Source organism: Delphinapterus leucas, chromosome 8 (assembly GCF_059928025.1).
Source record: "Delphinapterus leucas isolate spDelLeu-1000000601 "Yukka" chromosome 8, BTC_Dleu_Yukka2, whole genome shotgun sequence".
NCBI lineage: Eukaryota > Metazoa > Chordata > Mammalia > Artiodactyla > Monodontidae > Delphinapterus > Delphinapterus leucas.
In genome coordinates this window covers 14,842,875-14,856,505 of record NC_143136.1, presented here as the reverse complement: position 1 = coordinate 14,856,505, position 13,631 = coordinate 14,842,875, and the positions used below count along the sequence as shown (strand labels likewise).

The following is a 13,631-nucleotide window of genomic DNA, read 5'->3' as shown; positions in this document are numbered from 1 at the left end:
ACTAACACCTATCCTTCTCAAACTCTTCCAAAATACAGCAGAGGGAGGAATACCCCCAAACTCATTCTACGAGGCCACCATCACCCTAATGCCAAAACCAGACAAAGATGTCACAAAAAAAGAAAACTAGCAGCCAATATCACTGATGAACATAGATGCAAAAATCCTCAACAAAATACTAGCAAACAGAATCCAACAGCACATTAAAAGGATCATACACCATGATGAAGTGGAGTTTATCCAGGAATGCAAGGATTCTTCAATATACACAAATCAATCAGGGTGATAAACCATATGAACAAGTTGAAGGAGAAAAACCTTATGATCATCTCAGTAGATGCAGAAAAATCTTTTGATAAAATTCAACACCCATTTATGATAAAACCCTTCAGAGAGTAGGCATAGAGGGAACTTACCTCAGCAATAAAGGCCATATATGTCAGCATTCTCAATGGTGAAAAACAGAAACCTTTTCCTCAAAAATCAGGAACAGGACAAGGATGCCCACTCTCACCACTATTATTCAACATAGTATTGGAAGTTTTAGCTACAACAATCAGAGGAGAAAAAGAAATAAAAGGAATACAAATCAGAAAAGAAGAACTGTCAATGTAGATGACATGATACTATACATAGAGAATCCTAAAGATGCTACCAGAAAACTACTAGAGCTAATCAATTAATTTGGTAAAGTAACAGGATACAAAATTAATGCACAGAAATCTCTTGCATGCCCATACACAAATAATGAAAAATCTGACAGAGAAATTAAGGAAACACTCCCATTTACCACTGCAACAAAAATAATGAAATACCTAGGAATAAACCTACCTAAGGAGACAAAAGACCTATATGCAGAAAACAATAAGACACTGATGAAACAAATTAAAGATGATCCAAACAGATGGAGATATATACCTATGCTCTTGGATTGGAAGAATCAACATTGTGAAAATGACTATACTACCCAAAGCAATCTTCAGATTCAAAGCAATCCCTATCAAGCTACCAATGGCATTTTTCACAGAACTAGAACAAAAATTTTCACAATTTGTATGGAAACACAATAACCCCGGATAGCCAAAGCAATCTTGAGAAGATAAATGGAGAAGAGGAATCAGGCTCCCTGACTTTAGACTGTACTACAAAGCTACAGTAATCAAGACAGTATGGTACTGGCAGGAAAACAGAAATATAGATCAGTGGAACAGGATAGAAAGTCCAGAGATAAACCCAGGCACATTTGGTCACTCTATCTTTGATAAAGGAGGCAAGATATACAATGGAGAAAAGACAGCCTCTTCAATAAGTGGTGTTAGGAAACTGGACAGCTACATGTAAAAGAATGAAATTAGCACACTTCCTAACACCATACACAAAAATAAACTCAAAATGGATTAAAGACCTAAATGTAAGGCCAGACACTATCAAACTCTTAGAGGAAAACATAGGCAGAACACTCTATGACATAAATCACAGCAAGATCCTTTTTGACCCATCTCCTAGAGAAATGGAAATAAAAACAAAAATAAACAAATGGGACCTAATGAAACAAAAGCTTTTGCACAGCAAAGGAAACCATAAACAAGATGAAAAGACAACCCTCAGAATGGGAGTAAATATTTGCAAAGGAAGCAACTAACAACAGATTAATCTCCAAAATATACAAGGTGCTCATGCAGCTCAGTTTCAAAAAAACAAACAACCCAATCCAAAAATGGGCAGAAGACCTAAATAGACATTTCTCCAAAGAAGATATACAGATTTCCAACAAATACATGAAAGGATGCTCAACATCACTAATCATTAGAGAAATGCAAATCAAAACTACAATGAGGTATCACTTCACACTGGTCAGAATGGCCATCATCAAACAATGTACAAACAGTAAATGCTGGAGAGGGTGTGGAGAAAAGGAAACCCTCTTGCACTGTTAGTGGGAATGTAACTTGGCACAGCCACTATGGAGAACAGTATGGAGTTTCCTTAAAAAACTAAAAATAAAACTACTATATGAACCAGCAATCCCACTACTGGGCATATACCTTGAGAAAACCATAATTCAAAAAGAGTCATGTACCACAATGTTCATTGCAGCTCTATTTACAATAGCCAGGACATAGAAGCAACCTGAGTGTCCATCAACAGACGAATGTGTATAGAAGATGTAGCACTTATATACAATGGAATATTACTCAACCATAAAAAGAAACAAAGATGAGTTATTTGTAGTGAGGTGGATGGACTTAGAGACTGTCATACAGAGTGAAGTAAGTCAGAAAGAGAAAAACAAATATTGTATGCTAACCCATATACATGGAATCTAAAAAAAAAAAAAAAGGTTCAGAAGAACCTAGGGGCACAACAGGAATAAAGATGCCGACATAGAGAATGGATTTGAGGACACAGGGAGGGGGAAGGGTAAGCTGGGGCGAAGTGAGAGTAGCATTGACATATACACACTACCAAATGTAAAATAGATAGCTAGTGGGAAGCAGCCATATAGCACAGGGAGATCAGTTCAGTGCTTTGTGACCACCTAGAGGGTTGGGATAAGGAGGGTGGAAGGGAGAGGCAAGAGGGATGGGATATGGGGATATATGTATATGTATAGCTGATTCACTTTGTTATAAAGCAGAAACTAACACACCATTGTAAAGCAATTATACTCCAATAAAGATGTTAAATAAATAGGGAAGCAGAGTCAGACACTCCATAGAAAGCTAAAATAAATTTGCCAATAGTTTCAAAACTCTAAATGTCCTACTAGGCAATAAATTGTAACCCAATAGTTGCTCTACTTTATGGGTAGGAATTACTTCCTTTGCCCCAAACACTAATCTGCAATGCTATCAGCTAATATCTATTTTTACAAGGTTGTGAAAATCCCTAATTAATAGGAAATAGGAAGTTTAACAAAGATATACCCCCCTGTATAATTAGATAGTCCCCAGGAGAGGTGGGTCTGCTAGAAATATGCAATATTGCACTGAAAAAAACAGTAATGCTATCTTAGTTAGCTTCACAGCCATAACAAAATGCCATAGTCTGAGTAGTTTAAACTACAGAAATTTATTCCTTAGAGTTCTAGAGGCTAGAAGTCCAAGGTCAAAGTGCCAGCAAAGGTCGGTTTCATTCTGAAGCCTCTTCTCTTAACTTGATTTGACTTGCAGGCAGCCATCACTGAGCCCTTTCTGTGCACTCAGTGAGAGAAAGAGGGAGCAAGCTCCCAGTACCTCTTCTTATAAGGGCATTAATCCTATCATGAGGGCCCCACCTTCATAACCTCCTTTAACCCTAATTACCTCACAAAGGCCCTATCTCCAAATACCATCACATTGGGAGTTAAGGCTTCAACATACAAACTGGGGGTGGGGGATGAACATTCTGTTCATAACAAATGCCTTTTTTCTATTTCCACATTTTCACATAATTTTCTTAACTCTCTGAACACTTCAGCATGTTAAGTGGAAAATATGATTTGTTCTGCTTCAAAGGCAAGGAAATTAAGATACTGGAGACAGTTTTGAGGAAGGATGCTCTGAACAAATATGGGATAATTAAATACAATGTGAGAGATTCAAGGTCAGAGATGTTAAGAAAAAAAATAGCAAAGACAAGATAAAGATTTTTTGCACACGTACAAAAGCTGACATAATTTTTCATCAGCAAACCCTCACTATAAGAAATATTAAAGAAAGTCCTTCAGGCAGAAGAAAAATGATACCAGATGGAAATGTATAAATATGAATCTACACAAAAGAATGAAGAGTTCAGATATGGTAACTACATGGGTAAATATATAAGATATATTTTATTATTGTCTCCTTAAAAGATAATTGACTATAAAAACAAAAATAATAACAATGTAGTGTGGTTTATAATACATGTGAAAGTAACATATAATATTATAATAGCACAGAGGTTAGGAGGGGAAAAGAATTATACTATTTTGAGATCCTAATACTATATGTAAAGTGGTATAATATCACTTGAAGGTAAACTTTAATAGCTTAAAATATATACTATAAATGTTAATGAAACCTGGATCATAAGTTCATGTTCAGAATTTTGGGAGAAAATAAGGATTTCACTAAATAGAGGAAAATTGGTTAGCACATCCTGAGAAGGTACCAGTATAAATACAGAGCCTTAGCCCTATTTTATTCAACAAACATGTATTAAACACCAACTGCATGAAGGGCATTTTTCCAAGTACTAAAAAGGACAAAAAGACAGTCCTTGTTTGAGTTAAGGAAACTGTTTGCACTGACTGAAAACACACACACACACACAAGGCAGCATAAAATATGTGCTATAATATAGAGGGAAGAAAATGCTATTGAATAGGGTCAATACACCTAGAGGGGCCAGGTAGAAAACTTAAACCAGGGAAGCAGGTGAGCTTGGTGAAATACAAGTAATGGGATTCTTGCAACCTGCAGAGCACATATCTTTCTCAAAGCAGATTGTGCTATTCAACTTTAGCCGATGGTTGCTATGAAGCAGCAAACTCTGACTTGACATGATCCCGCCCCATCTACATTTCCTACAACATCTCCCACAATTGTTGCCTCCATTTCACACTGCTCCAGTGTGGAAGATTTTCTTTCTTTCTCCAATTATACTATCGAAGGTCTTGTTGTTCCCTCTTCCAAGAATGCTGTTCATCCTGACCTCTGATATCAATATGACTCACTCCCTCACTGCCTTCTTATCTCTGCCCAATGATGGCTGCTCTAATCACCCTATATAACATAGAACCACTCACTCTTATCCAGTAATGTGCTGGTAAATGTTTATTGGTTCTCTGGGAAAGAAAGTCCTGATTTCTACATTTGTTCATTTCCATGCTATAAATACCCCCATCGTGGCCAATTTCAGTCTGCCAACATGACATCACTGAGTGCTGACTTGGGAAGACATGCACACAATGGGCTCTTGAGAGCCCACGTGAGCGGCTCCAGCACATTTCTGTACTTGGCACTCCCTTCCCCTTTAACCTGCTTTATTTTACCCTCTAGCACTTATCTGACATATTAAATATTTGCTTCTTTATTTCTGGTCTGTTTGCTCACATACAGACCAGAATGCAAGCTCTATGAGGACAGGAATTTTGTTTTCTTCACTCACATATCTTCAGAGCCTAAAATTACTCATAGTATAAAATAGGCTTTTAATACATATTTATTAAATGAATAAATGTGAGAGCAACCATGGTTCTTAGAGGTGAGAATTAAAATATTCTTTTTGTTTTATTTTTGTTTTTATTGTAGTTGATTTCCAATGTTGTGTTAGTTTCAGGTGTATAGTACAGTGATTCAGCTATATATATATTATATAGATATAATATATATAGATATACACATATATATATTCTTTTTCAGATTCTTTTCCCTTATAGGTTATTACAGTATTTTGAGTATAGTTCCCTGTGCTATATGGTAGATCCTTGTTGGTTATCTATTTTATATATAGTAGTGTGTATATGTTAATCCCATCCTCCTAATTTATCTCTCCCACCCCTTCCCTTTTGGTAACCATAAGTTTGTTTTCTATGTCTGTGGGTCTATCTCTGTTTTGTAAATAAGTTCATTTGCATCTTTTTTTTTTCAGATTCCACATATAAGTCGTATCATATGATATTTACCTTTCTCTGTCTGGCTCACTTCACTTAGTATGATAATCTCTAGGTCCATCCATGTTGCTGCAAATGGCATTATTTCATTCTTTCTATGGCTGAGTAATATTCCATTGTACATATATACCACATCTTCTTTATCCAATAATGGAATATTCTGTGTCAATAAATGCCATAAATTTTTACATAAAAGGTAAAATAGTTGGCCAACAAAGATTGTCCTCTAAGCCATAGGTTTCCAAACATGGGTGGACACATCAAGGACTGTGCATAAGACAATCAATTAGGAACTAGAGGAAAACAGTAGAACCTCTATTTATATGTTATTTTTAAAATAGGAAATAATTAAGCTTTACTAATATTTAATATGAGAATCAACTATGAAATTCCATTTTGGTCAGACCAAATGTTGTTGCTATTAGCAAATATTTTTTTTCAAAAATAAAACATATATTATCTATCCTTCAAATTAAAGGTGCCAGTAAGTAGAAAAATGGCTGCTTAAAGCCAGCAAAAACAACAACAAAAAAAGCAACAAAATTTGCACCATGGGGGCTGTGGGGAGAGAATTTTGAAAAACAGATGTTTGGAAATAATCATCAAAGAAATCTGTTATCGCCAACAAATATCCCAGCTGTATATTCTTTCTCAAACCCATAGCTCAGTATGGAGGATGCTATTTAGTGCCTTCTGGTTCCACATCCAAACTTACTTGCAGATTACTGATTATGTGGAACATATTAATTAAGTCCAAGTTCAGTGCTTATTAAAGTTTGGTATGTGGATGACCTACAACAGAATATCCTGGGGGTAATTGTTAAAAATGTTAGCTATTATTATCACAGTGGTAATTACTTGCTCAAGGGGTCTTCCCACGGTCAAAGGCTGCTTTCTTGTTCAGTAATGCCTGTCTAACCCCTAGAATAACGTTAGACAAAGATTAAGAATTTAATAAGTATTTGTGTAGTGAATGAAATCAAGGATAAAGAGTACAAGTATCATCAGTTACAGACAGACAGATAGAAGGGCATTCTTAATGAATTACATACGCACCAGTTTTATACATTCTCCATGGCATTTTAAATGGCTGGGCAGATGATATTCATATAGGGATTCCAGGATAGGGATGACAAGTTAATTACACTGCATTGAATTGTACATAGGTTATGGACATGACTCACTGCTTGTTATAGTAAAGATTCAATGCAAAACACGTAAATTACTATAGGTAATAAGGAAGATTAAATACTTAAAAAATCAGTTTAAAGGCTGGAGAAGTTTGGTTCCAGGTTCCCATCATTGTAAATGTGATGCAGAGGTCAGATATTGCTACAGCCATCTCAACTGCTGCTAATTTCAAAGCTACTTGCATCCACAAAGCTAGTGACCAGGGTGAGATGTAGAATCCAGCCATTGCTAATATTGATTTAGCAATTATGTCCATCTATACTCTACTGCAAGATGACAAACCCCATATTTCTGCCTTTTAGAGCTCACAAAATTTTATCAAATAACTGAATCTATTCGGTGTTCGGGACCCTAGCTGCAAAAGAGTCAAGGTAATGTCACATTTTTAGCTTTCTTTTTGTTTTTTTAACATCTGTTAGAACATAATTGCTTTACAATGTTGTGTTAGTTTCTGCTGTATAACGAAGTGAATCAGCTATACATATACATATATCCTCATATCCTCTCCCTCTTGTGTCTCCCAACCACCCTCCTTCTAGGTGGTCACAGAGCACTGAGCTGATCTCCCTGTGCTATGCAGCTGCTTCCTACTAGCTATCAATTTAACATTTGGCAATGTGTATATGTCAATGGCATTCTCTCACTTTGTCCCAGCTTACACTTCCCCCTCCTCGTGTACTCAAGTCCACTCTCTATGTCAGCGTCTTTAATCCTGTCTTCTCCTTAGGTTCTTCAGAACCTTTTTTTGTTGTTCTTTAGATTCCATATGTATGTGTTAGCATACAGTATTTGTTTTTCTCTTTTGACTTACTTCACTCTGTATGACAGTCTCTAGGTCCATTCACCTCACTACAAATAACTCAATTTCGTTTCTTTTTCTGGTTAAATAATATTCAATTGTATAAGTGTGTCACATCTCCTTTATCCAATCATCTGTCCATGGACACTTAGGTTGCTTCCATGTCCTGCCTATTGTAAATAGAGCTGCAATGAACATTGTGGTACATGACTCCTTTTGAGTTATGGTTTTCTCAGGGTATATGCCCAGTAGTGGGATTGCTGAGTCATATGGTAGTTCTATTTTTAGTTTTTTAAGGAACCTCCATACTGCTCTCCATAGTGGCTGTATCAATTTACCTTCCCACCAACAGTGCAACAGGATTCCCTTTTCTCCACACCCACTCCAGCATTTATTGTTTGTAGATTTTTTGATGATGGCCATTCTGACCGGTGTGTGGAGATACCTCATTGTAGTTTTGACTTGCATTTCTCTAATGATTAGTGATGTTGAGCATCCTTTCATGTATTTGTTGGAAATCTGTATATCTTCTTTGGAGAAATGTCTATTTAGGTCTTCTGCCCATTTTTGGATTGGTTGTTTCTTTTTTGATATTAAGCTGCATGAACTGCTTGTATATTTTGGAGATTAATCTTTCGTCAGTTGCATTGTTTGCAAATATTTTCTCCCATTCTGAGGGATGTCTTTTCATCTTGTTTATGGTTTATTTTGCTGTGCAAAGCTTTTGGTTTCATTAGGTCCTATTTGTTTATTTTTACTTTTATTTACATTTCTCTAGGAGGTGGGTCAAAAAGGATCTTGCTGTGATTTATGTCATAGAGTGTTCTGCCTATGTTTTCCTCTAAGAGTTTGATAGTGTCTGGCCTTACATTTAGGTCTTTAACCCATTTTGAGTTTATTTTTGTGTATGGTGTTAGGGAGTACTCTAATTTCATTCTTTTACATGTAGGTGTCCAGTTTTCCCAGCACCACTTATTGAAGAGGCTGTCTTTTCTCCATTGTATATTTTGCCTCCTTTATCAAAGATAAAGTGACCAAATGTGCCTGAGTTTATCTCTGGGCTTTCTATCCTGTTCCATTGATCCATATTTCTCTTTTTCTGCCAGTACCATACTGTCTTGATTACTGTAGCTTTGTAGTATAGTCAGGGAGACTGATTCCTCCAGCTCCATTTTTCTTTCTCAAGATTGTTTTGGCTATTTGGGGTCTTTTGTGTTTCTGTATAAATTGTGAAATTTTTTGTTCTAGTTCTGTGAAAAATGACATTGTTAGTTTGCTAGGGATTGTATTGAATCTGTAGATTGCTTTGGGTAGTGTAATCATTTTCACAATGTTGATTCTTCCAATCCAAGAACATGGTATATCCCTCCATCTGTTTGTATCATCTTTAATTTCTGCATACAGGTCTTTTGTCTCCTTTGGTAGGTTTATTCCTAGGTATATTATTTTTATTGTTGCAGTGGTAAATGGGAGTGTCTCCTTAATTTCTCTTTCAGATTTTTCATCATTAGTGTATACAAATGCAAGAGATTTTTGTGTATTACTTTTCTATCCTGCTACTTTACCAAATTCATTGATTAGCTCTAGTAGTTTTCTGGTAGCATCTTTAGAATTCTCTATGCATAGTATCATGTCATCTGCAAACAGTAACAGTTTTACATCTTCTTTCCTGATTTGGATTTCTTTTATTTCTTTTTCTTCCCTGCTTGCTGTAGCTAAAACTTCCACAACTATGTTGAATAATAGTGGTGACAGTGGGCAACCTTGTCTTTATCCTGATCTTAGTGGAAATGGTTTCAGTTTTTCACCACTGAAAATGATGTTGGCTGTGGCTGTGTCATATATGGCCTTTATCATGTTGAAGTAAGTTCCCTCTATGCCTACTTTCTGAAGGGTTTAATCATAAATGGGTGTTGAAATTTGTCCAGAGCTTTTTCTGCATCTATTGAGACTATTGTATGTTTTTTATCCTTCAGTTTGTTAATATGGTGTATCACATTGATTGATTTGTGTATATTGAAGTACCCTTGCATTCCTGGGCTAGACCCCACTTGATTATGGTGTATGAACCTTTTATAGTGCTGTTGGATTCTGTTTGCTAGTATTTTGTTCAGGATTTTTTGATCTATGTTCATCATTGACACTGGCATGTAGTGTTCTTTTCTTGGAACATCTTTGTCTGGTTTTAGTATTAGGGTGATGGTGGCCTCATAGAATGAGTTTGGAACTGTTCCTCCCTCTGCTATATTTTGGAAGAGTTTGAGAAATATAAGTGTTAGCTCTTCTCTAAATGTTTGATAGAATTCCCCTGTGAAGCCATCTGGTCCTGGGCTTTTGTTTGTTGGAAGATTTTTAATCACAGTTTCAATATCAGCGCTTGTGATTGGCTAGTTTATATTTTCTATTTCTTCCTGGTTCAGTCTCGGACAGTTGTGCTTTTCTAAGAATTTGTCCATTTCTTCCTGGTTGTCTATTTTATTGGCATATAGTTGCTTGTAATAATCTCTCATGAGCCTTTTTTTATTTCTGCAGTGTCAGTTGTTTCTTCTTTTTCATTTCTAATTCTGTTGATTTGAGCCTTCTCCCTTTTTTTCTTGATGAGTCTGGCTAATGGTTTATCAATTTTGTTTATCTTCTCAAAGAACCAGCTTTTAGTTTTATTGATCTTTGCTATCATTTTTCCTTCATTTGTTTTTCATTTATTTCTGATCTGATCTTTATAATTTCTTTCCTTATGCTAATTTTGGGGTTTTTTGCTCTTTCTTAATTGCTTCTGGTGTAAGGTTAGGTTTTTTATTTGAGATGTTTCTTGTTTCTTGAGGTAGGAATGTATTGCAATAAACTTCTCTCTTAGAACTGCTTTTACTGCATCCCATAGGTTTTGGGTCGTCGTGTTTTCATTGTCATTTGTTTCTAGGTATTTTTTTATTTCCACCTTGATTTCTTCAGTGATCTCTTGGTTATTTAGTAGTGCATTGTTTAGCCTCCATGTGTTTGTACTTTTTACAGTATTTTTTTCCTGTAATTGATATCTAGTTTCATAGTGTTGTAGTCGGAAAAGGTACTTGATACAATTTCAATTTTCTTAAATTTACGAAGGCTTGATTTATGACCCAAGCCATGATCTATCCTGGAGAATGTTCCATGAGCACTTGAGAAGAAAATGTATTCTGCTGTTCGAGGATGGAATGTCCTATAAATATCAATTCAGTCCATCTTGTTTAATGTATCATTTAAAGCTTTTGTTTCCTTATTTATTTTTATTTTGGATGATCTCTCCATTGATGAAAGTGGGGTGTTAAAGTCACCTACTATGATTGTTTTACTGTCGATTTCCCCTTTTATGGCTGTTAGCATTTGCCTTATGTATTGAGGTGCTCCTATGTTGGGTGCATAAATATTTCCAATTGTTATATCTTCTTCTTGGATTGATCCCTTGATCATTATGTAGTGTCCTTCTTGGTCTCTTATAATAGTCTTTATTTTAAAGTCTATTTTATCTGATATGAGAATTGCTACTCCAGCTTTCCTTTGATTTCCATTTGCATGGAATATCTTTTTTCATCCCCAGACTTTCAGTCTCTAATGTCCCTAGGTCTGAAGTGGGTCTCTTGTAGACAGCATATATACGGGTCTTGTTTTTGTATCCATTCAGCCAGTCTATGTCTTTTGATTGGAGCCTTTAGTCCATTTACATTTAAAGTAATTATCAATATGTATGTTCCTATTACTAGTTTCTTAATGGTTTTGGGTTTGTTTTTGTAGGTCTTTTCCTTCTCTTGTGTTTCCTGCCTGGAGAAGTTCTTTAGCATTTGTTGTAAGGCTGGTTTGGTGGTGCTGAATTCTCTTAGCTTTTGCATGTCTTGTTTGTAAATGTTTTGATTTCTCCATCAAATCTGAATGAGATCTTTCCTGAGTAGAGTAATCTTGGTTGTAGGTTTTTCCCTTTCATCACTTTAAATATGTCCTGCCACTCCCTTCTGGCTTGCAGAGTTTCTTCTGAAAGATCAGCTGTTAACCTTATGGGGATTCCCTTTTATGTTATTTGTTGTTTTTCCCTTGCTGCTTTTAATATTTTTGCTTGTATTTAATTTTTGATAGTTTGATATGTGTCGTGGAGTGTTTCTCCTTGGATTTATTCTGTATGGGACTCTCTGTGCTTCCTGGATTTGACTATTTCCTTTCCCATATTAGAGAAGTTTTCATCTATAATCTCTTCAAATATATTCTCAGTCCCTTTCTTTTTCTTTTCTTCTGGGACCCCTATAATTTGAATGTTGGTGTGTTTAATGTTGTCCCAGAGGTCTCTGAGTCTGTCCTCAATTCTTTTCATTCTTTTTTCTTTATTCTCCTCTGCAGTAGTTATTTCCACTATTTTTTCTTCCAGGTCACTTATCTGTTTTTCTGTCTCTGTTATTCTGCTATTGATTCCTTCTAGAAAAATTTTAATTCCATTTATTGTGTTGTTCATCATTGTTTGCTCTTAATTCTTCTAGGTCCTTGTTAAACATTTTTTGAATTTTCTCCATTCTATTTCCAAGATTTTGGATCAACTTTATTATCATACTCTGAATTCTTTTTCAGGTAGACTGCCTATTTCCTCTTCATTTGTTTGATCTGGTGGGCCTTTACTTTGCTCCTTCATCTGCTGCATAGTTTTCTGTCTTCTCATTTTGCTTAACCTACTGTGTTTGGGGTCTCCTTTTCACAGGCTGCAGGTTTGTAGTTTCCATTGTTTTTGGTGTCTGCCCCCAGTGGGTAACGTTGCTTCAGTGAGTTGTGTAGGCTTCCTGGTGGAGGGGTCTGGTGCCTGTGTTCTGGTGGATGAGGCTGGATCTTATCTCTCTGGTGGGCAGAACCACATCCAATGGTGTGTTTTGGGGGTCTGTGAACTTATTATGATTTTAAGCAGCCTCTCTGCTAATGGGTGAGGTTGTGTCTCTGACTTGCTAGTTGTTTCGTATGGGGTGTCCAGCACTGGAGCTTGCTAGTTGTTGAGTGGAGATGGGTCTTAGCGTTGAGTTGGAGATCTCTGGGAGACCTCTCACTGATTGATTTTACTTGGGGCTGGGAGGTCTCTGGTGGTCCAGTGTCCTGAACTCGGCTCTCCCACCTCAGAGGCTCAGGCCTGACACCCTGCTGGAGCATCAAAACCCTGTCAGCCACATGGCTCAGAAGAAAAGGGAGAAAAAAAGAAAGAACAAAAAAAATAATTAATAAAATTATATAAATAACATTATTAAAATAAATATTAAAATAAAAAAATTAAAAGTAATAAAAAAAGAGAGCAACCAAACCAATAAACAAATCTACCAATGATATCAAGCACTAAAACTATACTAAGATAAACATAAAAATCAGAAACTAGTCTGTTGCATAGAGCAAACCCCAAGTGTACAGTTGCTCCCAAAGTCCACCGCCTCAATTTTGGGATGATTCATTGTCTATTCATGTATTTCTCAGATGCCGGGTACATCAGGTTGAGTGTACTGATTTTATCCACTGCTCCTGAGGCTGCACAGAGAAATTTCCCTTTCTCTTCTTTGTTCACATGGCTCCTGGGGTTCAGCTTTGGGTTTGGCCCTGCCTCTGCATGTAAGTCGCCCTCTGGAGTCTGTTCTTAGCCAAGACAGGAGGGGGCTAAAGGAGTGGCTGATTAGGGGACTCTGGCCCACTCAGGCTGGGGGGAGGGAGGGGTACAGAATGCAGAGCGAGCCTGCGGTGACAGAGGCTGGTGTGACTTTGTACCAGCCTGAGGCGCAGTGTGAGTTCTCCTGGGGAAGTTGTCCCTGGATCATGGGACCTTGGCAGTGGCAGGCTGCACAGTCTCCTGGGAGTGGAGGTGTGGATCGTGACCTGTGTTTGCACACAGGATTCTTAGTTGCTGCAGCAGCAGCCTTAGCATTTCATGCCCGTCTCTGGTGTCCATGGTGATAGCTGTGGCTCGTGCCCATCTCTGAAGCTCGTTTAGGCAGTGTTCTGAATCTCCTCTCCTCACGCATC

General features: G+C 36.9%; 1 long non-coding RNA gene across 2 annotated transcripts in view; it reads right to left on the bottom strand.

Moving 5' to 3' along the window:
* LOC149748514 (uncharacterized) overlaps nucleotides 1-13,631 on the bottom strand; it is an 80,769-nt gene that overhangs the window by 18,521 nt on the left and 48,617 nt on the right. For both annotated transcript variants that reach the window (XR_016394018.1, XR_016394017.1), the window contains one exon: nucleotides 1-13,631. This exon is cut by the window's left edge. This is a non-coding gene — a long non-coding RNA (uncharacterized LOC149748514).